Source organism: Phocoena sinus, chromosome 14 (assembly GCF_008692025.1).
Source record: "Phocoena sinus isolate mPhoSin1 chromosome 14, mPhoSin1.pri, whole genome shotgun sequence".
NCBI lineage: Eukaryota > Metazoa > Chordata > Mammalia > Artiodactyla > Phocoenidae > Phocoena > Phocoena sinus.
The window spans coordinates 68074195-68101996 of record NC_045776.1 but is presented as its reverse complement, the minus strand read 5'-3'; the positions used below and the strand labels follow the sequence as shown (position 1 = coordinate 68101996).

The following is a 27802-nucleotide window of genomic DNA, read 5'->3' as shown; positions in this document are numbered from 1 at the left end:
GTAGGGGGCCCGGGTTCGATCCCTGGTTGGAGAACTAGATCCAACATGCATGCCACAACTAAGAGTCTGCATGCTGCAACTAAGAATGTGCATGCCACAAGTGAGTGTGCATGCCGCAACTAAGAGTCCGCATGCCACAACTGAAAAAAAGGTTCCACGTGCTGCAACAAAGATCCCATGCACCACAACTAAGACCCAGCGCAGCCTAAATAAACAAAATAAATATTTTTTAAAAATACTTTCCCATATCTACTTGTTGAAATTCTACAGATTATTCATGACAAATTAAAATGCAATTTCTTCCAATAACTCTTCTCTGATCCCTCAGCAGGAATTGTTCCCTCCCCTGTGTTTCACAGCACTTTATAATATGTTTCTTTTTTTAATATAAATTTATTTATTTTTGGCTGCACTGGGTCTTTGTTGCTGCACGTGGCTTTCTCTAGTTGCGGCAAGCAGGTGCTACTGTTCATTAGGGTCATCGGGCTTCTCACTGCGGTGGCTTCTCTTGTTGCCGAGCACGAACTCCAGATGTGCGGGCTTCATTAGTTGTGGCACATGGGCTCAGTAGTTGTGGCTCATGGGCTCTAGAGCGCAGGCTCAGCAGTTGTGGCACACAGGCTTAGCTGCTCCACAGCATGTGGGATCTTCCTGGACCAGGGCTCAAACCCGTGTCCCATGCATTGGCAGGCGGATTCTTAACCACTGCGCCACAAGGGAAGTCCTACAATATGTTTCTTACATTCTGCCTGCATTACAATATGTTGCTTACATTGGTCACCCTAACAAGAAGTTAATATCTTTAACAGATGGAACCTCACCTACTGAACCTCTGTATCTATTCCAGCATCTAATTCCTTGCTCAGTGCATGTTCCATACATATTTGTTTAATTGAACTAAATTTATAAACTAGAAGAGAACTTGTCTTTTCTTTCTGTCTGGGGGCATTATTAAGAAACACTGCTGATTCAGGACTCTTGTTGAAAACATGATGTTAAACAGCAAATCAACAGTCTAAATAAGAAACCACCACTTCTAGGCATGGTATGTCAGCATTCTGGTTAAACCAGAGCACTCAATTAAAAGGCAAACTGACCATGACAAAGAAATTGTTTATTTCACTTTAAATAAAATCTCAAAGTTATACTCTAAATGTAAGGTTGTACAGCTTTTCTCTGTTTCACTTCTTTCAAGTATTAGAAATATCCAGATAGCTTAGAATGCTATTTTCCCAATTGCAGCTCTAAATGAGTCTAAGACTCAGTGTATTTTCAAGAAAAAAGGGCTACAGATGATTATAAGTAAAAGGAAATACCCCCAAATCCCAATTATAGGATATTAATTTAAGATTTATAAGAAGTAAAGTAACCAAGTTACCAATCTTATCATGAAAGGCTGATTTATTTTGTATTAGGCAAGTTTGATTGTAAAAAGTTACATCTTTGATTCTTTGGCAGCTGCTTGCTACTGGTGTTTGTACAGCGCTTGTCATCACCCCAGATGACTGCTGATTGACAGGACTAATAGATTTTGTTTTAATTGTAAAAGAAGACAGATGAAAGCTTTTGGCCAGATGACTAACTGCTCATCTTGAGTAATAAACTTGCCTATTTCTCTCCCTCCATATTAAATATTTATTTTTAATTCACTATTAACTAATCAAGTAGGGCTGCAGTAAAAAAAAAAAAAAAAAAGCAAGGATATAATATAAATGTTCAAGCGTATCTCTTTGAAAAAACAGGTTTCTTCTTCTAACTTTGATACCAATTAGAAATTACTAAATAGAAACAACCAGGTGAAAGTTAAGTACTTTCCTGGTAGTTTCTCTTCTCTGCAGTTACAATAATTCTCAAAATTACACGTAAAAATATAGAAAGATTGAGAGGGAGAGCGTACACATGCCTTAACTCTCTGAACTTCTTTTTTTCTCCCTAAGCACCTGAAAGAAAGCAACTTTAATTCTGTTTCTACAATCACAAAACCAAGAAAGTCAACATTTTAAACACAATTTTAGCTGAGATACGCCTGGAAAAGAAAGTAGATGTCTTCCTTCTTTTTGCTATATTTTATATTAATTGATATATATTCAAATCTATAATGCCACATTTTATCCAAAAACTATGTATCGTATTTGTGACTGACCTAATAAAAAAATTCTTTACCATTAAAATGGTGTAAGTACAGAGACCTTACTCTGCTACTGAGATGCACGTTACCTGTAGAGGCTAGTGCTTTGCTAACCAATAACCAGATGTTCAAGAAAGACCCACAACATTTCTGGTTTACCTGACAAAGCAATCTATAAAGATGCTCTATGGCCTCAAATTGTGCTCCCATGTATTTTCAAAGTATTTCTTTTTACTTTCTTCCTTCCTTTTGCCCCATATCCACTAACTATAGAAAAGGAATTGGCATATCCTATCCTGTTCCATCCTTATATGCACACATCCAAAAGCATGCTTAACATATATTGTCTTTCAAAATTAAACAAATAAAACTTCAACCCTAGAAAACTAATTTGTCTCAATCTAGGAAAATATAAGTAGTAGAGTGAGATCTTTAAAAAGAATTGTTTTGATTCTACTTTACATGGTAATTTACTGACTTTTTGAAGAAAATTACAAATAAGCATAACATCAAAAGAAACAGGAGCAAAAAAATAATAATAACCCTGTATCATATTTCTCTATTGACTAATGAGGTAGGAATGGTTTTTTCCATCTAAATTAGCAATTATTATTAATTTATGGCTGATTATCTACTTAAAGAAGAAATAACACACAAGAAATGATGAAACTATATAATAGTTTAACGCATTAATCAAAATGCCTACAGTTACTATTTCAAATCAAGATGAGTTATAATAAATGTCTAGTCAAGGAAAAAAAGAAATGTTGTCTAATATAAGCTTTAAACAGATTTGATGGGGATTTTATGGTCTTCAGTTGTATTTCTCCTTAAAAATTCCAATGATTATTTTTAAGAGGAAGGGAGTAAATGAACATAAGTATCTGTTAAGTGAGCAAAACAGAAAATGTTATACTCAACACTGCAATAGTAATAATGTAATGCTCAAAAACATGAAGAGCAAGCTGTCCACCTCTCACTTTATACCTGAATGATGTCCCTGCTAAATGACTTTGATGAGCAATAAGGGGTTCTATATATAAAAGGGCAAACGTATGGATGGGTTTCAGAGGTTAGTGGTCAAAAGCCTTTTTTGGAGTCACATAATTCACACTACAACCACTGATCCTCACATCTTTTCACTTGTGATTTAAAACCTTAAATATACCTAAATTCTATGTAGTCTGCACCTTTTGCCATTCAATAATATTAAATAAGTTATATTTTATTCAGGTCTCAGTAAGAAGCATTTTAAAAGTCAGAGAGAAAGCCCTTATTTCATAAACACTAAAAGTCAAATTTTTATTTTAAAAATCAATTATATATTTTTTAAATGTATTGATAACATTATTAACAATTCCTATCAATGGAGAATACAAATTGCCATTTTCTTATTTCCAGTCACCTACTTCTTCACTCAAAATACTGAAAGCATAGTTCAGTATTTTTCATGAAGAAATACAGATATTACAAACCATGTATCTGATAAGAAAAAGATTCCAGATTAATAGTCAAGAACTTAAAAACTGGGCTTCCCTGGTGGCGCAGTGGTTGAGAGTCCGCCTGCTAATGCAGGGGACATGGGTTCGTGCCCCAGTCCGGGAAGATCCCACATGCCGCAGAGCAGCTGGGCCTGTGAGCCATGGATGCTGAGCCTGCGCGTCCAGAGCCTGTGCTCCGCAACGGGAGAGGCCACAACAATGAGAGGCCCGTGCACCACAAAAAAAAAAAAAAACTTAAAAACTACTATAGGTCCCTGACATTCCTAAAGATCTCTGGATCGTTCTAACACCCCAAATTTGCAAAAGATACTACAGCATATACCTTCCCCCACAAAATTCACTAAAATATGACTGAAATTTTTAGGTGATCCTTTTCAGACCCTTGATGGTTCTATAAATAATGGACTAAAGTAATTTGTGATACCATTAAAATAAATTCTGCCATGCAAATAAACTAAAGTCCATTAAGTTACATCATTACAGTAGCTACATTAACCTTACCTGTCTGTACAAAACCAGAGTAGTGCTTCCAAGTGCTGATGATGGCTACTATACCACTATATAGCACACAGGCCGTCATGATAAAGAGAAGGATGGCAGTGGATATTGTATAGCAGGGAGAAGTCAGTTTACACTAGCAGTAATCCAAACGTGGGTATATTTATAAAGTGGCTGAATACAAGGTTGCTGGGTAGCCAGCTATGCCCACTCACTAGCTAAGCAACTCACAGGTGGCACATGGGCCACTGTGTGCTTTACCAAGATCACAAATTTCTACTCTGGGATCACTAGAACAATTTAAATCTTAAATCTTAATACATCTGGAAATGCCAGGTGCTTTGGCATACTTATGTATAATTAACCTTATGAAATAACTTGAAAACATACCTAATAAAATAACTGCACATAAAAAGATGCAATGAAAGGTTGTCCTTTCACAAGAAAATTAGGCTCTAAGTAATTACTTGTACCTCAAACTTTACATTCCCACAATAAACAAATAAGTAAATAAATAAACGTGTCCTACTGTTCAACATCTTCCTGCCTTTGCCTGTGGTGATGGCCTGCCTGAAACAAAACACTCTCACCTCCCTCAAGTGTGGGGAACCTTCTCTATTTCCCTCACACTCCTTTCTCAGTGAACCATGATCCGTAGTACATACTTCCATTACAATACTCAGAACAATGTATTATAATTGAATATTAATACATGCCTCCCAACTACACCCTGGCAAGGATCATGCCTTTTTTAGGCTGTTTTGAAGTATAATTGCTTTACCCAAGCCATAGTATAAGTCTGATAGCAATTTCCTTTTATTATAGTCTGAGGTAAAAGCATCTCATACCCAATTCTGTGTTTGTGTCTTAGCTGTTTCTAGTAAAGTTCTTTCTTACCACTTGGCTTTGATAGGAGGTGATTTCTCACCTCTGGCCTTTACCATACCAAACTATAACCACATTCAGTCAAACATTTATATCTTTGCTAATTTCCAGTTAGCCCCTATCCACATGTTCCCCTTTCACAAACCTCCTGGATTAGATCAGTAAGGAATGGCTGCTGGCAGCCGTATGCCGTTCAATTTTGCTACCACTAAAGCATGTGAATATTTCATTGTTTAGGCATTGCAAAGACTCTTAGCAAACATTTACTCTGGGTTCTGGATTAGAAGAACATTTGTGGTAGGCAAAAGGTAAATAATAAACCACAATGCTACTCAACCAGTGACCTAAAAGCCTTTTGACATCTGACTCTATTGCTTACTAAATCATTGTGCATATAAACAAAGATTCAACCCTTTGTTGCTACTACCATTTATATTTCTAAAACACAGTTCCTTCAGTTATTTGGTTTATTTAAAATAAGCTAAAGTAAGGCACGATAGTTCAGTGGCTTGCAAACTAACATAAAAAGTATCAGAATATGAATTCATGTGTTACTGACTGACTACATACAGCTGGATGCGTCATAATATAAGCTGTCAGGGCTTCCCTGGTGGCGCAGTGCTTAAGAATCCGCCTGCCCATGCAGGGGACATGGGCTCAAGCGCTGGTCCAAGGAAGATCCCACATGCTGCGGAGCAACTAAGCCCATGCACCACAACTACTGAGCCTGTGCTCTAGAGCCTGCGAGCCTCAACTACTGAAGCCCAAACGCCTAGAGCCCATGATCCGCAACAAGAGAAGTCACCGCATTGAGAAGCTGGCGCACCACAACGAAGAGTAGCCCCCCGCTCGCCGCAACTAGAGAAAGCCCACATGCAGCAATGAAGACCCAACACAGCCAAAAATAATTTTAAAAATAAAAATAAATAAATTTATATAAAAAAATAAGCTGTCAGAACGCTGGTTTCCTCCAATATAAGTCTATTATACACAGTTCATCTATAATGAAGCAATACCCATGAATCTTCAGTTCTGTGTCAGAAACAAAAACAAATTCAATATACTCAAAGGCACTTGCTGAATGCCTTGTACAGTCAAGCACTATGCTGGGCACATGGGAGAGGATGAGTAAGAGCCATCACTGCTCTTTAGGGGTTTAAGATCTACTGGGACAAACTGATATAAACAAGCTATTAATAGCAATGAACAATTAGCTCACTGAAGATATGACTGAAGATAGCTCATCAGTCCCTTCCTGATATGCTGTAAGGCTGATATATGGTGTGCAACAAACACATGTTGAACAAATAAACTAATCAATCAATCAAACTGTAATAACTGCTCTAATAAGGGTAAAACAGTAAAAAAAGAAAGAAAAAAAGAAAGAAAGAAAAGAAAAAGGGACTAATTCCAACTTAGTGGATCTCAGAGAGCCTCATGGAGAGGAAGGCTTGAATTAGGTTTTGAAGAATGAGTTCCATTTGGGCAAGTTGAGATGAGGTGGGGTACTCTGGGGACAGAGTAAGGGAAACTCTTCCTCACTAAAACAACAGAGCCTAACAATATCTCCGTCTCGCTTTCCCCTGGGGTCCATTCACTTTGATAGTGGCTGTCACCATCTTACTGACACCAAGAGATGTGTTGCTTCCCTCATCAAACTTCAACAGGCACTTGGCAAACATTTGTTCAGTGAAAGACCCAACTAGTGGAAGTAGAGAAAAACAATAATAAAACCTTCCTTTGATTCTCTTCAGTTACAGCTGATGACATTTTCAAAAAGACTCAAAATGCCAAGGTTAAAAAAACTAAGCAGAGAATATCATTAATTAATTATTTAACTAATTCAATTAAATAAGAAGTCTGACTTACACAGTCAGCTTTCCAAATCTATCTTCATATAGTTAGGTGGTTTGCCCCAGGAGTTGGATCAGGTCATTCTAACTCCTAAAATAGCTACATTCTAACCCCAAAGGTTCCCTGCAACCTTCCAAATTTCTTACTTTCTACTTCCTAAGGTTGCTTTGATGTAAAGGGACCACTTGGTGATGCACCATGCAGGAGCTAACTGGAATATTTTGACAAGGCTTAGGGCACACTCCTCCCACTAGACTCCTGTTCTTATCTAAGCTATCTGGGAAGACTAAGGTGAACAGATTCAATGACGCTCCCTGACCTCCCCTTAACCAAGTTCAGGAATGGCCTTTCATCCCATTAGAGCTCCAAAAGAATGACAGCACTCCATCAAAAAAAGTAACCAAACAATTGAACAATTCATACCTTCATTCATGACTTAAAGACAGTCTACTACAGTTCACACTATCACAGGCAGCATCACAGAGATTCTTTTCCTACCACCTCAAACTTATTGGCCCTTAAAAAGTCAGGAAGGGAAAATGTTTTTTCCCAATTGTTAAATTCACCAAGGGAACTACACCCTCTTATCTAACTTTATATTGTTAAAATTTTTAGTCCTTTAATAATAAAGTGAAATCCTCATAATGTTTTTCAAGAAAAAAGTAGGGAAATGTTTTAAGCACTGTAAAAAATTAAATGTGAGAAAAATAGTTTGGCACTCAGCCATATGTTCATTATCTCTGGGGAAATGTTAAATCCAAGAACTTGATAAGTGGATTTTACTACAACACATTTTAATGACACTTTCTAACTTTTACAAGATAAGTTTTCTTTTTACCTTCCTGCTGCTACGAGTATTTTTCTCACATCTCTATCCCTATAGTCGTCTCATTTTATTTCCTTCTCTTGCCTTTTCTTCTATTTCCTTCTAATTAATTTCAGCCATAAGAAGAAAAGAATATTTCCATATTGACTGTGTGTATGAATTCTTATACCTAATCCAAAAGAAAGATATGTTAAGAAAGCAGTTCCCAGCACATATATTTTCATGTTATTAAAAAAGAGGCCATATTTGGGAAATATTTGGTTGAATAAAGGTAAAGAAGTCTCTCTTTTCCCCTCCATTCTTTTTTTTTTTTTTTTTTTCTTTTTCGGTATGCAGGCCTCTCACTGCTGTGGCCTCTGCTGTTGCGGTGCACAGGTTCCGGACGCGCAGGGTCAGCGGCCATGGTTCACAGGCCCAGCCGCTCCGTGGCATGTGGGATCTTCCCAGACCGGGGCACGAACCCGTGTCTCCTGTGTCGGCAGGCAGACTCTCAACCACTGCGCCACCAGGGAAGCCCCATTCTTATTTTTTTAATTATAGGACTACGCAGAACCCTCACAATATGCCAAAGGAGATACTATGTACACCTCTTCTAAATTTATTTAACCATAGAATTTTTTCATCCTCAGTGAATCCAGTAGAATGTACTTTAAGAACAGTTTTTCTAAATTAAAAAAAAATTAAGGAAAAAATTTAATATGGGTATAATACATTCAAAAGGTGTGCATATTAAAGTTTTGGGGACAAAAGAGGACATTATGCCACAAGGCAATAAAAAAAGGTGGGGCAGTGACTACAGGTAGCACTCATTTTATTAAGATCCAACTGTGAAAACTAATCTAATTAGAGGTGAATATGTAGGAAATGCATTAATCTTCGAAAAGTATTTAAGAGGAAATCAAGCTATGAACAACAATATTACACCATGGAAGTAATAAATGAAATAGGAATGCGGAACTCCTTTAAAATTAGTTTACTTTAGTTACTTTTAAAAATCAGTGTAATAAAAATGACAGGATAAGTGGTGAGACAATCTATACTACAGAAAATACATGGTGGTTATTAACCTAGACAACTTCCACACATAGTTCAATGCTTAGCTCACATCACCTCACCTTCCTTCTTTCTCCTGCTTTTCAATGTTCCCATAGCACCCTATAAGTGGTACTACTGTTAACATATTGTATTGAAATAATTTTCTCATCTGACTTCCTGTCTAGACTGTAAGCTCCTTGAGAATGGGGATATTATACCTGAATCTAACACTTCATAAATTATTAGAGTGCTTATTAGTGCTTATTAGTAACTTAATTGGTTCTCTCAAATTCAGTAATTACTAACTTACTTAGCAAACATTCATAAGGACTAACTGAATATCCAAAATGTTGGTATAATGGAGTCACCATTAAGCATTACTCATTTTTCCTCTTCATGATATAAATAGCCAGCATCTGGCACATAGTAGGCCCTTAATAAATGCATATTGAAATAATCATTCAATCAATTAATCCAAGTTTGACCACAAGTTTAGGTCTCAGTAGAGGGGCAGGATAGTTCAAAATCTAAGAACAACTCTTTAATCGCTCATGAGTTTTGCATCTCAGAACTAGCTCTACCTGATCCTTCCTAAAAGCTGCTATACTCAAGCCTGGCTTCTGACTGCTGCTGAGTACTGCACCTGGCAATAGGAGAGACAGAACTTTCAGCACTAAGGCACCATTCTCAACTCCCTGCAGCCAAAAGAAATTTCTATACAAGGTAAAGAAATAGGTGCTAATTGAAAAACTCAGAATTTTTAAAGCCACCCCAACAGCTCTGAAGACCGAAATCACTTTTTTTGTAGACAATCACAGCCTAACAATGAGTTAATTTCCCATACTTAGCACCTTTGTCACCTATGTAGACATAGGTCCGTCACTTCTTTTTCAATATTCTTTCCAATTAATTATATTCTAGTGTAAACCCATTCTTCCCACTCCAATATTCTCCCTGTCTTAACTACATACATGTTATCCTTCCCAGATGGTATAATTAAATACTTAAAAATAAAAAAGTAGTCAGAATTCTGTCTTCACAAAAATGCCCAAAGATACAGCATTTCTTTTAAGCTACAGCAATTACCCATCAGCCTAAAGGCCATCTAAATTTTAAAATCTTCAGGGAGAAGCATGACAGGAGAATGCTCCAAGGATGAGTTAAAGACTCTTTTCACCATACAGACTATGACTTCTTCGGAAGTTTATTCTCCTAGTAGAGATGTACTATTCTTTCACAACTTGCTTAGGATGGACATATAAGTTCTCTCCAACAAGGGCTCTGGAATGTGATTTTTTAAAAGTAAAGACTGCATTTAACAGAAATTCAAACAGAAATGTGAATTAAAGGGGTAATTTCAGATGTAGTGAAAAGCTGTAATGTCCATTCAAAGTAACGAAGGCACACAGCGTTAATCTCCTAAAAAGATTCAAATGCTATGAGTAGAGCAATTTTATTCCTTGGTAGGAACAAATTAAGATGATTTCCCTTACAGAAATTGCCATAATTACAAGTAATTATCTTGTACTCTCTAAATTTACCACTATAGCACATTCTGCAAATATCATTCCCTTTAAATACTTTATTTGGAAATACTGGAGAGATTGTTGCTTTGTGAATTGTGCTACAGACCTCAAAATGATTGTTTAACAGTTCTACATAATATGTGTAGTAAAGAGATGACATTCTGTAGTTGGAAAGGCTTGAAATTCCAAATTTATGATATTCCTATCATCAGGTAACTAACACTACCCAAAGGATTACAAACATGAGAATGGCAAACATTCAGATATAAACTTGAGTCAAATGTGACTTATGCATGAAACAATGAGGAGAATCATTCTGATATGCATAGGGCAATCATGAAAAACATGTAAACAGCTGCTGTAGTATTTATAAAAATCCTTGCAGAGCCAAATAAGATCCCATCATGTACAACCTACTCAGTTTTTCACTTCTCTTTAATAAGAACTTGTGAGAACGACCAGTTACTCACCAAGCATTAGGAGGAGAATAAGCATGTGAAAACCTAATTCACCATCTTTGGGGCCAGTTACTGTCTAGATTTCAGCTGGCATTTGAAGTTTATTCTCCAGCCAAACTGGGATTCCTTACCATGTTGTAAAAACATGCTCAGAGCTTGCCTTTCCCTCCATTATTCTCACTGCCTAGAATGGCCTCCTCGTCTCCCTCCAGTAAGCCCACCAAGTCTAGCTGAAATGCCACCCCACCATGCAAACTCTCTTGGTCGACTAATTCCTACCCCGAACTCCAAAACCCTCCCTTTCTTCCACCAACTCAGCTGTGCCCTCTCCTTTTAGTCACTCTCTCTGGTGATACTTAACATATGCCACCTCACATTTCAGACATTTGTGCACTTGTCTTAACCTCCCTTCTAGAGGAAATGTATTTTATTCATATTTACATCTCCAACAGCTTTAATAAATGCTTACTAATTTGATCATTTAAAAGAAATTTGATTTTTAATATTATTATTGAAATAGCCTCTAAAAGGGCCACAGTGTCCATTAAGAAATCATATATTTTTTAAACTCTGAATATCTGGTTCTATTTAATAAAAAATCATACATTTTTATATTAGTGTTTAAAACTCATCCATGGTGATATTATAACCTCTGTGACTATGAATCTTCTCTAGTTTATTTGGTCAGTATAAATGTTAATTATATTTGCATAGGTAATTACATATAGTCAATAACCTATAATTTTTTTAACATCTTTATTAGAGTATAATTGCTTTACAATGGTGTGTCAGTTTCTGCTTTATAACAAAGTGAATCCGTTATACACATACATACGTCCCCATATCTCTTCCCTCTTGCATCTCCCTCCCTATCCCACCCCTCTAGGTGGTCACAAAGCACTGAGCTGATTTCCCTGTGCTATGCAGCTGTTTCCCACTAGCCATCTATTTTACGTTTGGTAGTGTATATATGTCCATGCCACTCTCTCACTTTGTCCCAGCCTACCTTTCCCCCTCCCCATATCCTCAAGTCCATTCTCTAGTAGGTCTGTGTCTTTATTCCCATCTTGCCTCTATCAATAACCTATCATTTAAGATCCTTCCTTTAGCTGGTATCTCTTAAAGTTAGAATTTTTAATTTAAATTTTAAACAAAAAGATAAAGAAATCAACTCACTTTCTCCACATTTTATCCTATTTTAATCAACTTCTAAATGTCAGCAGTATATTCTGTAGACTTATAATAATTTAAATATTAGCTTTAGGGATTTTACATTCTCATTCATTCTTAATCCAGAATGATGGAGGGCAACAATATATTATGAATTCACTTTTAAAAATTAAGTCAGAGAGTTCTGTTCAAATTAATACAGACAATTTACCCACAGTTATAGTTATACTAGAAACACTGGTTCCATAATAGCCCAGTTCTTCTAAATTGTTTGTTTCATGAACACTATAAATGGGATAGCATTTATATGGTTCATTAAAATTTCCTGAGAACCATAGCAATCATCAGAAATAATTAGAACCGTGACAAGTATATTCTGATAAATTTATTATCAATGAGGTCTACTTCATATTTGCGTTAACCTACGTAAACTGTTTGCTTTTCAGATAAGTTATTCTGCCTTTATTGATAGTGATCATTAATTTTTCTTCCCTTACTCTTGGTCCTTTTGTGTCACCTACTCCCATCTAGAGCTGGTCTTACCTTTAAATTACAAAGTACATGGAGTTTGTGGTCAATGTCCTCTATTTCTACTCTCCTGTCCCCCCAAATGCTACCCATTAATGTTACTTCTTTTCTACTCAGGGTCCCCATCAAAGTAACCCCATCCTCCACTTCAAACTAGGCCTCTCAGTGACCAGGGACCTGATGTTTCATGAATCCCTCCCTACCAGCTATATCAGGAGGTTATAAGGATCCTGTTTCTGAATGTCTTGCTGAGCAGCAAAGCTAACAGACAGCAAACAAATGCTACTGTCATATTTGCATTTTACTACAGATTTTTAAAGCACTGACACAACAGAATTTTAGGAAAATAAGTCACAGAAAAGGTGTCTGAAAGCAAATAGATTTTTGTGTCCTCAGAATATATCATCTATATAACTGTCCTTTTTTTTTTTTTACAAAACAAGCCCCACCCTAGATTCTGAATTCCTAGAGAAAAGACAGAAGCAGTACAGCCCAGTGGATATGGCCCTCTCCTTAGAGTACCCAGGTCTATCGCCAGCCTCTGAATAGCTACATGATTCTGAGGGAGCCAGCTTACCCTACTGGTACTCCACTTCCTAATCTGTAAAATTAAATGCTCCATAAAGTTCCTCTCATTTCTAAAAAATGTGTTAGTCTCAGTATTATAAATGCTGACTAGCAAGAGCCTATGCTAAAACAAAAAGGGTTGTTTAAAATTAATATTTATGTAGCTAAAGAGATAATGTTTTAGTTAATCAATATATAACTAATTAATATTTAAATAAACCCCACATTCCTTGGTCATTTCTTCTCATAGGCAATCAGCTATAATCTCTAAGATATACAAATCTACCCTTCACATAAACTACTAATACTAGTTCCCTCTACAATAGTTGATTATTATGTGTATATATTTGAACAAGTTATTGAAAAAAAATGCCAAGCCACATATTAAAGCAAAGTCAGAAAAGGAAAAACCGGAGTGGTATTTATCAAATCATTCAGAACGTTTTCAGTCCCTGTGATCAAGCACCCTCAAATGTAACTAACATTCAGTAATCAATAGCATAATAAATATCTCACTTATCAAAAGGTCATTTATTGGGCTTCTCTGGTGGCGCAGTGCTTAAGAATCCACCTGCCAGTGCAGGGGACACACGTTCAAGCCCTGGTCTGGGAAGATCCCACGTGCCGCAGAGTAACTGAGCCCAAGCGCCACAACTACTGAGCCGGCACTCTAGAACCCACTAGCCACAACTACTGAGCCCAGGTGCCACAACTACTGAAGCCCACATGCCTAGAGCCCATCCTCTGCATAAAGAGAAGCCACCGAAATTAGAAGCCCGTGCACTACAACAAAGAGTAGCCCCCACTCCCCACAACTAGAGAAAGCCTGCACCCAGCAATGAAGACCAAATGCACCCAAAAATCAATAAATAAAATAATTTTTTTAATACAGCAGGTTCTTATTAGTCATCAATTTTATACACATCAGTGTATACATGTCAATCCCAATCGCCCAATTCAGCACACCACCACCCCACCCCACCGCTGCTTTCCCCCCTTGGTGTGCATACATTTGTTCTCTATAACTGTGTCTCAATTTCTGCCCTGCAAACCAGTTCATCTGTACCATTTTTCTAGGTTCCACATATATGCGTTAATATACGATATTTGTTTTTCTCTTTCTGACTTACTTCACTCTGTATGACAGTCTCTAGATCCATCCATGGCCCAACAAATGACCCAATTTTATTCCTTTTTATGGCTGAGTAATACTCCATTGTATATATGTACCACATCTTCTTTATCCATTCGTCTGTCGATGGGCATTTAGGTTGCTTCCATGACCTGGCTATTGTAAACAGTGCTGCAATGAACACTGGGGTGCATGTGTCTTTTTGAATTGTGGTTTTCTCTTGGTATATGCCCAGTAGTGGGATTACTGGATCACATGGTAATTCTGTTTTTAGTTTTTTAAGGAACCTCCATACTGTTCTCCATAGTGGCTGTATCGGTTTACATTCCTACCAACAGTGCAAGAGGGTTCCCTTTTCTCCACACCCTCTCCAGCATTTGTTCTTTGTAGATTTTCTGATGAAGCCCATTCTGACTGGTTTGAGGTGATACTTCATTGTAGTTTTGATCTGCATTTCTCTAATAATTAGTGATGTTGAGCAGCTTTTCATGTGCTTCTTGGCCATCTGTATGTCTTCTTTGGAGAAATGTCTATTTAGGTCTTCAGCCCATTTTTGGATTGGGTTGTTTGCTTTTTTAATATTCAGCTGCATGAGCTGTTTATATATTTTGGAGATTAATCCTTTCTCCGTTGATTCGTTTGCTAATATTTTCTCCCATTCTGAAGGTTGTCTTTTCGTCTTGTTTATGGTTTCCCGTGCTGTGCAAAAGCTTTAAAGTTTCATTAGGTCCCATTTGTTTATTTTTGTATTTATTTCCATTACTCTAGGAGGTGGATCAAAAAAGATCTTGCTGTGATTTATACCAAAGAGTGTTCTTCCTATGTTTTCCTCTAAGAGTTTTATAGTGTGTGGTCTTACATTTAGGTTTCTAATTTATTTTGAGTTTATCTTTGTGTATGGTGTTAGAGAGTGTTCTAATTTCATTCTTTTATATGTTGTTGTCCAGTTTTCCCAGCACCACTTATTGAAGAGACTGTCTTTTCTCCATTGTATATCCTTGCTTCCTTTGTCATAGATTAGTTGACCATAGGTGTGTGGGTTTATCTCTGAGCTTTCTATCTTGTTCCATTGATCTATGTTTCTGTTTTTGTGCCAGTACCATATTGTCTTCATTACTATAGCTTTGTAGTATAGTCTGAAGTCAAGGAGTCTGATTCCTCCAGCTCCATTTTTTTCCCTCAAGACTGCTTTGGCTATTCAGGGTCCTTTGTGTCTCCATACAAATTTTAAGATTTTTTGTTCTAGTTCTGTAAAAAATGCCATTGGTAATTTGATAGGGATTGCATTCAATCTGTAGATTGCTTTGGGTAGTATAGTCATTTTCACAAAATTGATTCTTCCAATCCAAAAACAGGGTATATCTCTCCATCTGTTGGTATCATCTTTAATTTCTTTCACCAGTGTCTTATAGTTTTCTGCATACAGGTCTTTTGTCTCCCTAGGTAGGTTTATTCCTAGGTATTTTATTCTTTTTGTTGCAATGGTAAATGGGAGTGTTTCCTTAATTTCTCTTTCAGATGTTTCATCATTAGTGTATAGGAATGCAAGAGATTTCTGTGCATTAATTTAGTATCCTGCAACTTTACCAAATTCATTGATTAGCTCTAGTAGTTTTCTGGTGGCATTTTTAGGATTCTCTATGTGTAGTATCGTGTCATCTGCAAACAGTGACAGTTTTACTTCTTCTTTTCCAATTTGTATTCCTTTAATTTCTTTTTCTTCACTGATTGCCGTGGCTAGGACTTCCAAAACTATGTTGAATAATAGTGGTGAGAGTGGACATTCTTGTCTTGTTCCTGATCTTACAGGAAATGCGTTCAGTTTTTCACCATTGAGAATGATCTTTGCTGTGGGTTTCTCGTAAATGGCCTTTATTATGTTGAGGTAGGTTGCCTCTATGCCCAATTTCCGGAGTTTTTATCATAAATGGGTGTTGAATTTTGTCAAAAGCATTTTCTGCATCTATTGAGATGATCATACGGTTTTTCTTTTTCAATTTGTTAATATGGTGTATCACATTGATTGATTTGCATATATTGAAGAATCCTTGCATCCCTGGGATAAATCCCACTTCATCATGGTGTATGATCCTTTTAATGTGTTGTTGGATTCTGTTTGCTAGTATTTTGTTGAGGATTTTTACATCTATATTCATCAGTGATATTGGTCTGTAATTTTTTTTTTTGTAGTATCTTTGTCTGGTTTTGGTATCAGGGTGATGGTGGCCTCATAAAATGAGTTTGGGAGTGTTCCTTCCTCTGCAATTTTTTGGAAGAGTTTGAAAAGGATGGGTGTTAGCTCTTCTCTAAATGTTTGATAGAATTCACCTGTGAAGCCATCTGGTCCTGGACTTTTGTTTGTTGGAAGATTTTAAATCACAATTTCAATTTCACTACTTCTGACTGGTCTGTTCATATTTTCTATTTCTTCCTGGTTCAGTCTTGAAAGGTTATACCTTTCTAAGAATTTGTCTATTTCTTCCAGGTTGTCCACTTTATTGGCATAGAGTTGCTGGTAGTAGTCTCTTAGGATGCTTTATATTTCTGCAGTGTCTGTTGTAACTTCTCCTTTTTCATTTCTAATTTTATTGATTTGAGTCCTCTCCCTCTTTTTCTTGATGAGTCTGGCTAATGGTTTATCAATTTTGTTTATCTTCTCAAAGAACCAGCTGTTAGTTTTATTGTTCTTTGCTGTTGTTTTCTTTGTTTCTATTTCATTTATTTCTGCTCTGATCATTATGGTTTCTTTCCTTCTGCTACTTTGGGTTTTGTGTGTTCTTCCTTCTCTAGTTCCTTTAGGTGTAAGGTTAGATTGTTTATTTGAGATTTTTCTTGTTTCTTAAGGTTGGCCTGTATAGCTATAAACTTCCATCTTACAACTGCTTTTGTTGCATCCCATAGGTTTTGGATTGTCGTGTTTTTGTTGTCATTTGCCTCTAGGTGTTTCTTGATTTCCTCTTTGATTTCTTCACTGATCTCTTTGTTATTTACTAACGTATTGCTTAGCCCTCATGTGTCTGTGTTTTTTACGTTCTTTTCCCTGTAATTCATTTCTAATCTCATAGCATTGTGGTCAGAAAAGATGCTTGATACGATTTCAATTTTCTTAAATTTACTGAGGCTTGATTTGTGACCCAAGATGTGATCTATCCTGGAGAATGTTCCATGTGCACTTGACAAGAAAGTGTTATCTGCTGTTTTTGAATGGGATGTCCTATAAATATCAATTAAATCTATCTGGTCTATGGTGTCATTTAAAGCTTCTGTTTCCTTACTAATTTTCTGTTTGGATGAACTGTCCATTGGTGTAAGTGAGGTGTTAAAGTCCCCCACTATTATTGTGTTACTGTCGATTTCCTCTTTTATAGCTGTTAGCATTTGCATTTGCCTTATGTATTGAGATGCTCCTATGTTGGGTGCATATATATTTATAATTGTTATATCTTCTTCTTGGATTGATCCCGTGATCATTATGTAGTGTCCTTCCTTATCTCTTGTAACATTTTTATTTTAAAGTCTATTTTATCTGATATGAGTATTGCTACTCCAGCTTTCTTTTGATTTCCATTTGCATGGAATATCTTTTTCCATCCCCTCACTTTCAGTCTGTATGTGTCCCTAGGTCTGAATTAGGTCTCTTGTAGGCAGCATATACATGGTTTTTTGTTTTGGAAGTACGCAGGCCTCTTACTGTTGTGGCCTCTCCCGTTGTGGAGCACAGGCTCCAGACACTAAGGCTCAGCGGCCATGGCTCACAGGCCCAGCCGCTCCACAGCATGTGAGATCTTCCCGGACCGGGGCGCAAACCCATGTCCGCTGCATCGGCAGGCGGACTCTCAACCACTGCGCCACCAGGGAAGCCCATGGGTCTTGTTTTTGTATCCATTCAGCAAGCCTGTGTCTTTTCGTTGGAGCATTTAATCCATTCACGTTTAAGGTAATTATCGATATGTATGTTCCTATGATCATTTTCTTAATTGTTTTGCATTTGTTTTTGTAGGTCCTTTTCTTCTCTTGCATTTCCCACTTAGAGAAGTTCCTTTAGCATTTGTTGTAGAGCTGGTTTGGTGGTGCTGAATTCTCTTACCTTTTGCTTGCCTGTAAAGCTTTTTATTTCTCTGTCAAATCTGAATGAGATCCTTGCCAGGTAGAGTAATCTTGGTTGTAGGTTCTTTCTTTTCATCACTTTAAGTATATCATGCCACTCCCTTATGGCTTGTAGAGTTTCTGCTGAGAAATCAGCTGTTAACCTTATGGGTGTTACCTTATATGTTATTTGTTGTTTTTCCCTTGCTGCTTTCAATAATTTTTCTTTGTCTTTAATTTTTGCCAATTTGATTACTATGCATCTCAGCGTGTTTCTCCTTGGGTTTATCCTGTATGGGAGTCACTGCACTTCGTGGACTTCGGTGGCTATATTTCCCTTCCCATGTTAGGGAAGTTTTCGACTATAATCTCTTCTAATATTTTCTCTGGTCCTTTCCCTCTCTCTTCTCCTTCTGGGACCCCTATAATGTGAATGTTGTTGCATTTAATGTTGTCCTAGAGGTCTCTTAGGCTGTCTTAATTTCTTTTCATTCTTTTTTCTTTTTTCTGTTCTGCAACAGTGAATTCTACCACTCTGTCTTCCAGGTCACTTATCCGTTCTTCTGCCTCATTTATTCTGCTATTGATTCCTTCTAGTGTAGTTTTCATTTCAGTTATTATATTGTTCATCGCTGTTTGCTTGTTCTTTAATTATTCCAGGTCTTTGTTAAACATTTCTTTCATCTTCTCGATCTTTGCCTCCATTGTTTCTCCGAGGTCCTAGATCATCTTCACTATCATTATTCTGAATTCTTTTTCTGGAAGGTTGCCTATTCCACTTCATTTAGTTGTTTTTCTGGGGTTTTATCTTGTTCCTTCATTTGGTACATAGCCCTCTGCCTTTTCATCTTGTCTTCCTGTGAATGTGGTTTTTGTTCCACGGGCTGCAGGATTATAGTTCTTCTTGCTTCTGCTGTCTGCCCTCCAAAATAATTTTTTTAAGTCATTTATTAACCATCTTAAACATCTAAAACATAGCCTAAAACCATAAAGTATTAAAAAAAAAAAAACCCTTTAAGTAGTCAAAATAGAAAGTCACAGTTCATACTCTAAAGTTCATACACCCATAAGAGAAACCCTCATTCATTCAGAGTCTACTTACTTTCATCTCAGTCACAAGCTAAGGCTCAGTTAGCTGAACTTCTCACCCACCACAGATAGGAAACAAATACATAAAACAGAATTGCAAGAAGTAGGCACATGACAGCAGCATTACTTTGGGCAACATGGAAAGAAAGGTAAAAACCACACAAAGACATCATAAAAGTATTTCTTTTTAAATAAAGTTATTTATTTATTTATTTTTGGCTGCATTGGTTCTTTGTTGCTGTGCGCAGGCTTTCTCTAGTTGCGGCGACTGGGGGTTACTCTTCATTGCAGTGTGCGGGCTTCTCATTGCGGTGGCTTCTCTTACTGCAGAGCACGGGCCCTAGGCACACAGGCTCCAATAGTTGTGGCATGCGGGCTCAGTAGTTGTGGCTCGCAGGCTCTAGAGCACGGGCTTAGTTGTGGCGCATAGGCTTAGTTGCCCCGCGGCATGTGGGATCTTCCCAGACCAGGGATCAAACCCGTGTCCCCTGCACTGGCAGGTGGATTCTTAACCACCGCACCACCAGGGAAGTCCCAAAAATATTTTAAAAGACACAAAAGAACAATCTGGGGTCAGTCAGTATAGGAACAAATAATTCTACGTTCCTTAAAAGCTCCTATAGTAGTGCTGCATTATGCCAAAGTAGAGTAATTCATGTTTGTGACAATAATCCTGAGTAATCAGGAGAAGCTTAGTGCCTTCTGTTTAAGAAGATAGAAAATGTGTTATATATTTTAGAAAATTTCACATTAAAAAATGGTTGAAATTTAACAAGGGCTGGCAGTTAATGAATTAAGTTTGAGTTAACAGGAAATTCACAAGAACACCACAGATAAATATTAGCATAGTGATTTTCCATAAAAACCATGGTGACTACAGAATATTAAAATTCATAACCAATCCCTCAAATACATTTTAGTCTTAATTTCAATATTTATCACCACCATTCCTAATCCCCCAATACTAATTGAACCAAAGTAAATTTCTAGTTTTGTAGGTAAAAGATGGTGAAACATCAGCAGTTTCACATGGTTCAACCTAATATATTTACCAAAATTATTAACAATAAAGTAGTTTGCATTTATCTTTTATTTCTCTAGCCCACCCTCTGTTGGAAAAAACTAATTATTAAGTAATAAAGACCCAAAGTCCACCAAAATGATCATGGGTCCACCATCACTCACTATGACATTTTCTTTCTACTTCTCAAAAACATAATAATCTTATTTATTTATGCCTGAGAATCTCAACTCTGCAAACACGTTTCCAAAAATATCTGACAGATCTGGGCTTAAGCATTTCAGCTTTTCACAGATAACCACAATTTAACATAATCCTGAAAATGAGTGTGTGCATATCCATTATGTTCATTTATAAATATTTAAAATATAAAATACGCTTAACAATTAATTGTCAGAGCAATTACGTAATGAACCAGATAAATATAATGGACATTCAAAGTTTTTAGTTATATAAAACAAGTTGGCATTCAGTTTGTTTTCAGATTCAAATATTGTATTTTGATTTTCCTTAAAACAAGGAACGCCTACATTGGACATATCAAAATAAGGAATCATTTATCAATTTTAAAATCCCAATTTCTTATCTATTGATAATAAATGTTGTTTTGTCGATATAGGACATAAGTTATCCCAGGATGTACAACAAAGTTTCCTTGAAGGTTTCTTCCTTCTCTACTCCCACTATTATCTTTCTAGGTTCAAGTCTACGAATATTGTGTGTTTAGGAGAGTATATATCCAAACACAATGAGTTCCCGCAGTAAGCTTCTGGCTCCCAACTCCACTTTGTCCCTATTCCAAATGGTAACTGCTCTCTAACTCAGAACTACCTCAAAAATCTGTGTTTCCACAAGCCTCAGTCTTCCAACTTGATATAAATCCAAAAGATTACCTCCCACAAAGTAAATAATGCTGGAAATATAAGTGCATTCATGAATGGACACTGGCTTACATAACCAGACGTAAGCTATAGAAATTTCAGTCCTTTGATAGTCCAAACTGAGAGACGTCTACCAGCAGAAAGCTTATGTGCAGCTTTGACAGCTGACATCAAGTTTATTTCAGGTACTTTTTCCAGAAATGTTAAGTTTATTACACAGAAGGTGTAAGCCAAAGGATACAATTTTATGTTTTTCCTTACGATATATGCTAAAAGAATAGAATACTCAACGAAGACAGAACGCTCTAACAGAATAAATAACAAAGTGTGCTGAAAAAGGAATATAGTTAAAGGGCTCAATCATGTGAGAATACGCCTCTTAGCTACAAAAATCTAAAAGGGGGCACTAACAAGAAAGTACAGGACAAAAGCGTCATATATATCCTAAAAATGTCAGTTGAATGATATAATTTTTATAGCTTTCAATGAAACTGCATGGTTTTAGCACATCAATAAAAAGCAAAGTCTTAAAGCTGAGACATACATTGTTATTAATGATATAATGAATTTGCTGTGGAAGTTAAAGCTGACAAGGCCGGCTGGGATTTCAGGTTTTCTCTTGCTTCCGCTGTGTTTTCCACAGCATGTCACCACTGTGACTGACCAGCAAAATGAAGGTGGCTGCTGGCGCCTTTTCCTGAAGTTGGGCCAGCTCAACTCTGTAGCCTTTCACAATGGCAATGTTTACTGGCTAGCTCCTGAACAGTAAACGTGCCAAATCAGATTTCCTCATCATTGACTTCTTTCACTTCGTATCAAGTCTATCAACTATTCCCAGCTTCTCAAATGTCCCTGGAAGTAGTTTTCTATAGATGACCATTCCCTACCAGTTTTACAAGATCCAAAATATTTCGGGCTGAAGGGAATAAAGATTTACTCCAGTGGTTTACAACCATGGTATTGCTGCACTTGTATCTTGTGATCCAGCTGTGAGATGTATCACAAATAACTGTAACTTTTCCCCCCTTTTTTTCATTTGAGGTAAAGTTCATATAACATAAAATTAACCATTTTGAAGTGTACAATTCAGTTGCATTCAGCACACACACAATGTTGTGCAGCCATTACCTCATAACTGGGACTTTATTTTTAATAGGTAAGGAGTTAAGATTATCCCTTTAATGAATCACCCTGACACATAGTCAATATGGTGTTCTGAGAGGGTAAGAAAAAGAGATAAACTTGCAAGTTAGGCATTTCCAATAACTGGCAAATCAGAGAATCTTGCCAGCTGGTTGAAGATCACTGACCATCATATTCCATAAACGTTGCATTTTTTCAAATATTCACTCTTTCAGTTCCTACTCTGTGCCTGTGCCCTCAACCTTACACTGATAGAGGCAGACATACTGACAGTTACAGTACAGAGCTATGACTATGGCTCATACAAGTATGGTCAAAGGAGGGTGTGGCCAACTATACCCAGCCATTACGTAGAAAGATTCACTAAGGACGAGAAGATTGAATTAGTTCTTAAGGTATGACCAGTGACAAAAGGAAGCAAGTTAAGAAGAGTATAAGAAGACATTCTATGCAAAGGAAGAAGTATGTACAAATGCACAGAAGCCCGATAAGCTGTGTCCAGCTAGATTACAGGGTACCATCACACTAACAGGAAAAGTGTAGTAGCACATTTTATGTGCCAGACACTCCTTGTAAGCATTTTACATTATACGTTCAAAGTCACACCAAGAGCTAGGTGGCCACTCGTATTAAATAGATGAGACATCTGAAGTACAGAGAGGCTAAATAACTTGGCTATGCAGCTACTAAGAGGCTGTACTGGAATTCAAACCCAGGCAGTCTAGCTTCAGAGCCCATCTTCTTCATCACTATACTATATAACCTACACTACATTCTTCTGTTTTCTTCTCCTCTTTAATAAAATTAATCACTTAAGGCAAGATCTTTTATGATAGAAACTAAGTACACCACAGCACACTGAAGGTGAACAAATGACTGGCATGAACAATGAGAGGGCACCACTAAGAACCCCTTGTGGCTCCCAAACAAACAAGGGAAGAGTGGCAAACTGTATTGAGAGTACAGCTTAATTTATTTCTTATTCTTTTAGATTAAAAAAAATACACAAAAATATGGGCTTCCCTGGTGGCGCAGTGGTTGAGAGTCCACCTGTCGATGCAGGGGACATGGGTTTGTGCCCCAGTCCAGGAAGATCCCACATGCCGCGGAGCGGCTAGGCCCGTGAGCCATGGCCGCTGAGCCTGCGCGTCCGGAGCCTGTGCTCCGCAACAGGAGAGGCCACAACACTGAGAGGCCCGCGTACTGCAAAAAAAAAAACCCACAAAAACAGAAGTCCTCATATTTCCCCATAACCCAGTCATTTTCTTGCACACTCCCTAGCCCAAGGTATGTTCACCCCACTTTGGAGACATCTACTAGACAATGGAAAGACACGGCAGAGTTTTAAGAAGGTGAATAAATACATGTGTTTCTTTAAACAATTACTCTAGAAGGAATAAGAAGGGAAAATTAGAGGAAAAAAGAGACAAGAAAAAGAAAAATCATTAGGATGCCATTTGCAATAGATCCAGCAAATGACAATGAGGCGCTAAACTATAACAGTGGGGAGTCAGATGTGAAAGATTAAATGACATGCCCAAGGACACAAGTCATGGGAACTGCCAGAACCAAAACCCGGGTCTCTAGATTGCACTGATCTGGGAATGGTATGTGGATGGATCTGCAGAAAGACCTTTATCATGAAATTTCTAAGACTTCTCTTTAAAACTTCTTTTGTCCACAATGCTTATTTTTAAGTCTAATTTTATACTATAAACAAACTGTGGTCCAAAATGAATAATATAATAATATCAACTAGCACAGCATTTAGGCAGGTAACTAAGTAATTTGGTATAGCTGTATTAAAATTTGAGACTTAGCTTTCTAATCCAGAAACAAAATGCTTTATCATAGAAAAAGTTCAGGGATTTGAAATACACTCTTTTGTAAAAGCAATAAGCTATTCCGAGACACAAATTTACAGGACACAATCCTTATTAGTGAGCTTTGAAATAAATGAAGCTCTATCAGAGAAGTCATTTAAGAAGCCAGATTCACATTATATTAATGTGACAAGTAGAACAAGATAAATACATCATATGATTCTCAAATGACATAATTAATGTAGCTTATATGACATATTCCTATTAATGATCTTTTATTATGTGTGAACAGTAAAATAACATTAGATAAGGAATGAAAAAATCCAATCAGCAGCAGTTTTCCTGAAGGTTTTGACTACAGTCTTATTTACACAGTGTTATCTGATACTAATCCGTGGATTTTAAAGAGCAAAAATCACTTCAGAATTGTAAACAAACATGTTCCTATGAGATGAGCATTTTAATTACTATCATTTCTGCAAATACAAGATAAAAATAACGTGCTGCATGATAGCCTATTAACGTGAGAACATGGGAAAGTATATTTTGCCAGGCCAGTAAGGTTATGTTAATAAAAGGATCATGATACTGGATCCAGAGCCTGATAGTGTGTTTTAACAATGACTGCCACAGGAGCCTGTGTGGAAAGTGTAGCTGTCCCCTCCCTGAAGTTGTCTACAAAAGATTAGAAGTGAGTGCCAAAATATTCTGGTTTTCTTTAATAATCCACTACAGTCTAATACCTATGAGTCAACTGAAACATTCTGAACCTTTTTACATTTAAAGATCATACCACCCTAAAAATAAATACAAGTTTTACAAAGCAATAGTTCTTATTTACTTTTACATCAAACAAATATTTACTGAGTAACTATATTATCCCTGCCACTAAAAAAGAGGTGTGAAACGTGGTTCCTGAACTTAAGGAGCTTGAAGAATAATTGAGAGGCTAAGATTTAAAAAGTTTACTATCAGTAAAGGACAATCAGCCTAAAAGGGCATAGATTCTAAATGCTCCAGGAATTCAGAGGTAGATAAAAATCACTGTTTCTTCAGGAAGGGGAAGGATGAAGAGCATCTTGGTGGTAGTGTCCAGAAATGAGGGAGCAAAGCTATGGCCAACTAAGCTCCTCACTGGTCCTAAGAGTGGAACATGATTAATCGTGTTCTGGTGGTTTCTTTGTGAAAAAGGTAGCAGACCCTAATTGAATACTCCAGAGCCCACATCTTGAATTTTAGTATTTAGTTAAACCCAGCAAATAAGCAGAGGAAAGAAGAGTAAAGGACTCCCCTTCAATCATGTACCCCAGCTGCATGCTCAGTTAGAAACAAAGAAACCTAGAACCTATGGTCATTCTCTCATAGTGAGCCCAGAATTTACAAAAGCCAGCACTGGTAGTGGCTGACAGGGCACCATGATAGCAAGTTACCATCAATCCTAGCCATGAAGCCCAGCTATAGCAAATGCTGCTTGGGGCAGCATTCTATGGATGATCTTCTTAGCTTTGTTAAAATCACATCAACGTAGTATCACTTTTCATCTGTGGTATAAATGGTTTTTATGAAACAGTTTGACAAAACACATAGCATGTGACTGTACCACTACAAATGTGTTAGCAGACCCAGCCAGAAACCACAGCAATGATCTGATCATGTGAGTATTCTTGCAAGAGTAAAAAAATAAACCTAATCTTTGTAAACACTTATTGGTGCCCTACACGAGTTGAATATTCTTCCAAGGAAGCTTCCGTTTCCAATGTAGAAGGAAGAACTGTTCTCAAGCCACCACCAAATAATCACACAGTACTTAATGGCTCAGCTTAATTTTTAATCTTCTATGAACTTTGCAGAATTATATCTAACATGATGATTTGGGATTATGAATGCAGTGAATAAACACAACCTTCTGGTATAGCAATTTAAGCATCACAGAGTGAGTAAATACTGCAGAGTGAATCCTAACACTTGAAATAGAATCTTCCAGAGTCCAGAAATCCACCTGACTGCCAAGAATAATACTTCCGTGGTTCAAGCAATACCAGTACCCAGAGGGGTTTCCACAGACATAACCACATGAGTTACTGCATATTGGGTAAAATAGAAAAAACAGACATTTATGAATGTATAGTTTGCAGACATCTTAAAAGTACTCACAAATATGCAATTTACAAATATAGAAGAAATTGGGGGGAGGGCTCCAGGAATACACAGAATCTGTCTAAATTTCTTAATTATATGGTTTCTTCTATGGGTTTTCCTCATCCTAACTCTGATTTTTATGGGTGGTAGGGAGAGACGCATGGATCTCTTAACTAAAACACATGAAACCAATATCACTGAAAGAAGCTCTATGAGAACTAATATATGAGAGATTCTGACTTCAGAATGCAGTAGAAATGACTTCGTTTCAAATAGCAAATTAGATATCAAAGAAAACCTTTCAATTCACCAGGCTGTACTGAAGCAGGGTTTGTTAGATTTTCTTGCAATAAAACAAATGCACAATATCTTCTCATGCATTTCACACATGATTTCTATTTCAGCTCTGATGTAAAACATGGTATCACACATCATGCCACAAAGAAAGAGTCAGTTTAGCTAGTTCAACTAAAACACCAGGCAGCTGCTAACAGAGACAGGTCATGGCTGGGGAGAGGCACAGCACGTTCAGTTCGCTGTTTTCCTTCAAAAGAATGTCAATAAAAAACACGGCCAAATGAGGTATTTGAAGTGGGGGGAAACGTCCTGCTATGCAGTGAACCACTGGGTTCACCTAACAGCGCCAGTCAGACAAGTTAGCAAAAGGGAGCCCTAGCCAAAGCTACAGCCGCCAACAACTTGAAGAAAGCTGTCTTTCTCCCCTGAACGTCCTGGGGTAGCGACCAGTCCCACATTTAGAAACGTTATTTCTGGGACCAATAGCAATTTATTTTGATAGAACCACTGGATTTTTTTTTCTTGAGTTCTCAACAAAGGAGCCATATTAGGAAATAATCTCGCAAAAAGCAAAGTGCCCCCTCCCCCTCTTCCCCACGATCGATGCACACACGCCCGTGCACGCTGCCACGCACAGACACACACCCGTGACAATGGCCGGCGCGTGCACTCGCGCGGGCCCACGCAGCCGCCCGGGAGCCCCGCGGGCAGAAGGCCCGGCCGGCCCGGCCCCAGGAGCTCAGGCTGGAGGCCCCGCGGCCCCCGCTGCCCAGGAACCAGCTGCTGGGCGGTTGTGCTAGGGATGCTCGCCCCCCAGCGGGGCCCTGGGGAAGCGGCTGCCAGCGGCTCAGAGCCTATTAACCCCTTGGGGAAGTAGGTGCTACAACACCCACCTGCGGGGACACTGGAATGTGTCGGGAATACAACCCCAAATGGCTCCCCGTAGACGAGGCGCCACCGAGTCCTTAGACCCTGGCAGCTCTTGGCTGGCTCCTGCAAAGCTAATCGTGTGGCTGGCTCCACCGGGCTTCTAAGGCAAAGGGATGTTTCTGAGCTGTCACCCCTGAAGAGTCTGGGCATACCAAGAAGGAAAAACTTAAGAGGGCAATGGACACAGATCAGACTTGGTAACCCGTCCCTAAGGGACTGGTGTAAGTCCCTAAAGGGACAGAGCTACTTGGACCTGCCCGTCCAGCAAACTACGGAAGGAGTGG

General features: G+C 37.8%; 1 protein-coding gene across 4 annotated transcripts in view; it reads right to left on the bottom strand.

Annotated features, from left to right (window-relative positions):
* TTC28 (tetratricopeptide repeat domain 28) overlaps positions 1-27802 on the bottom strand; it is a 609537-nt gene that overhangs the window by 392847 nt on the left and 188888 nt on the right. The gene's annotated exons all lie outside the window — the stretch shown is intronic.